The sequence below is a fragment of the Marmota marmota genome, unplaced genomic scaffold (genome assembly GCF_001458135.2).
Source record: "Marmota marmota marmota unplaced genomic scaffold, marMar, whole genome shotgun sequence".
In the NCBI taxonomy this organism is placed as follows: domain Eukaryota; kingdom Metazoa; phylum Chordata; class Mammalia; order Rodentia; family Sciuridae; genus Marmota; species Marmota marmota.
This window is the reverse complement of record NW_026010427.1, coordinates 11,207-13,992: the sequence shown is the minus strand read 5'-3', so window position 1 is coordinate 13,992 and position 2,786 is coordinate 11,207. Positions and strand designations below refer to the sequence as shown.

The following is a 2,786-nucleotide window of genomic DNA, read 5'->3' as shown; positions in this document are numbered from 1 at the left end:
CTGGAGAACCCACCTGTGCTGTGCATATCAGCACAGTTTTGAGGTGTCTCCACCATTAACTGCACACCTCTACTTTTCCCACTCCTCTTGCTCTACACAGGTGATCTTTTCTGCCCTGTCCCAGACTCTACCTCTGGGAGTACCACAGGATCATGAGCTGGACCTTCCACCCAAATCTAAGCTCATTTGGACATAGATTTATTGGGTACCCTGGGTAGGGGTCCTTCATCTCTCCCTTCTCTTGCAGGTTCTGTGGTCTCCTATGAGCTGACTCAGCCAGCCTCAGTCTCAGTAGCCCCAGGACAGACAGCCACAATCACCTGCTCTGGAGATGAATTGTCAAAATATTATGCAGATTGGTTCCAGCAGCAGCATCCAGGTCAGAGCCTTGTGCTGATAATATATGATGATAGTAAGTGACCCTCAGGGATCCCAGAGAGATTTTCTGGGTCAAGCTCAGGGTCAACAGCCACTCTGACCATCAGCAGCACTTAGACTGAAGATGAGGCTGTCTATTACTGTTCTTCATTATATAATGATAGTGGTAATAAACATTCCACTGTGACTAAGGCAGATAGGGAAGTGAGATACAAACCTCTACCCTATCAGTGTCATACTTCATTCCAGATTCAGGAGGACTGCAAACAGAGCCTTGAGCAGAACTTGTTCAGCTCATCCAGAGATGAGGTCCCTATACTCTTTCTTCCCAGCCCTACAGTGAGGCTCAATAAGGGACAGGTCATGGATGATTTTGTGGTCATCAAGACAGATTGTCATGGTGTTTTCTGAACCAGGAGAGAGAAAGAAAAAAATGAATGGAAACATAGATAGGAAGAGCCATCCCTCCATGTCATGGTCTCTGGATTTCCATATTATGGTGCCTGGACCTCTCCAGATCCCTAATGTTCCAGATTTCTAGCCCCTTGAGTTGGTCAGCACTTCTCCGACCCTGTAACCCCAGGTTCCCATGGCAACCTTCATGCTGAACACAGAAGACCAGTATAGTGTACAGAGAAGGATTGGCCTTGATCTCCTCTTCAGAGCTTACCCAACCAAGCACAGAACCTTGGATTTCTCAGAGCTCACAGAGATTCCCTCACTGCAAAAGGATGTTGGTTACAGAAAACTTCTTCTCCAGGTTCACATCTTTTTCTGACTAGTTCAGTTTAATGGCTGGTTGAGGCCATGACCTCAGAGTCTTGCCCCATTTTAGGGTGTCCTGCAGGTCATCCAGCTCCAAAACAATCTATTGGGATGCTGAGTGGTCTTAAGGGGTCACTGTCTCTTTCAGCACTGTCTGATTTCAAGACAGCCTGAGCATCATTCTCCCCCTCAGAGTCTGCACCAGGAGATCTGATCAATGAAGTTCAGGAGTTCCCAATGCCGACATCCAGGGACTATAATGGTTGGATATGTGGTCTCCCCAAAAAGTTCATGTGTAGAAAAATGCAATAATGTTCAGAAATAAAATGATTAGGTTACAAGGTGTAAAATAATCAATGGATTAATACAGTGATATGGGTGGTAATGTGTTGGGGTTTGAGTGTGCAGAGTTTAGCTCCCTCAGGCCTGACATTTTGCAAGAGCTGTGGTTGCGATTTAGGTCAGCTGAGGCAAACCTCAGTTAGGAGGAGGAAAAGTTCTCTTCCCCTTATCGCAAGTCACAAGTTCTGCATGGTTTGGCCAAGAGGAAGAAGCTTCCTGCATACTTATCCTGGGAACAGTACATTCTAAAGAAACAAATGTATCCTCATTGGATTACATAATGACTACAAAGAACTTTAAGAGGGTACTTATCAAATAAACAGGAACGATCTGAATTTAGCTCTGTGTATCCGCTGAGGCATGACATTTGGGCAATGTGGGTAATGTGATATTGAAGAATTGCTTGCTTTGTTAGAAGAAGTAGATAAAAGGAACTCGCAAATAAACCTCAGCATGCAGTTGCAATTGCTGCCTTTGCTCTGCATCCCCTGTGTCCTGGTTATTTCGTGACCCTTACCCAGGGACCCGAACGCTCTAGACGTTCACAGTAATGGTAGGCAGGTAGGTTGTGACTGGATGAGTTCATCACTGGGGGCATGTCTTTGTGTTTTATATTTTGTCCCTTGTGAGTAGTGCTCTCTCTGCTTCCTGACTTGAGATGCTCTCCTCCTCTATGGCTTTCCTCCATGATATTTTGCCTCCCCTTAGGCCCAGATCAATGGAGCTGGCTATCTACACGCTGTGACCTCTAAAAGCATGCATCAAAAAAATAACCTCCTCTAAATAGTTCTTACTGAGTTTTTTGGTCACAGCAACATAATAGCTGACTACAAAAGGGAGCACTAAAGCCATTTTGTATTCAAAAAGCTGCTGTCTCCTTCTAAATTTCCACTGTAAAGTGCTCTAATGCCCTAAAATTACCAATTTTTCCTTGCATTTTTGTAAAATGACATCTTAAGTATTCTGGATTATGAAAGATTTGAAGCATCAGACCCATACTGGAGGTGAATCCAGGAATACATGGATGACTAGCACCCTCATGTCTACATAGTGACCCAACGGATACCCAGCTACAGGTGTGAGTTACATAATTAAAGTCCTTCATTTCTAACCTGCATACCTTGTACAACAAAAATTATTCTTGCTACTATCCCAACCAGAAATATACATTTGAGTAACTGTGAGAAATATATGTAAGCCTATCAAAGTTGGAACAAAACTATCACATTCTACCTATGTGAACCAGAAATTCATTCCAATTTCCATGATCTCACCGTCTCAAAATAAGGACAATTATGATA

The 2,786-nt window shown here is 43.7% G+C and overlaps 1 long non-coding RNA gene across 1 annotated transcript; it reads left to right on the top strand.

The window, feature by feature from the left end:
- On the top strand, positions 1-368 carry LOC125614918. Its single transcript, XR_007345495.1, has 2 exons — positions 1-100; positions 248-368. It is a non-coding gene; the product is annotated as an uncharacterized LOC125614918 (long non-coding RNA).
- The last annotated feature ends 2,418 nt before the right edge of the window (positions 369-2,786 follow it).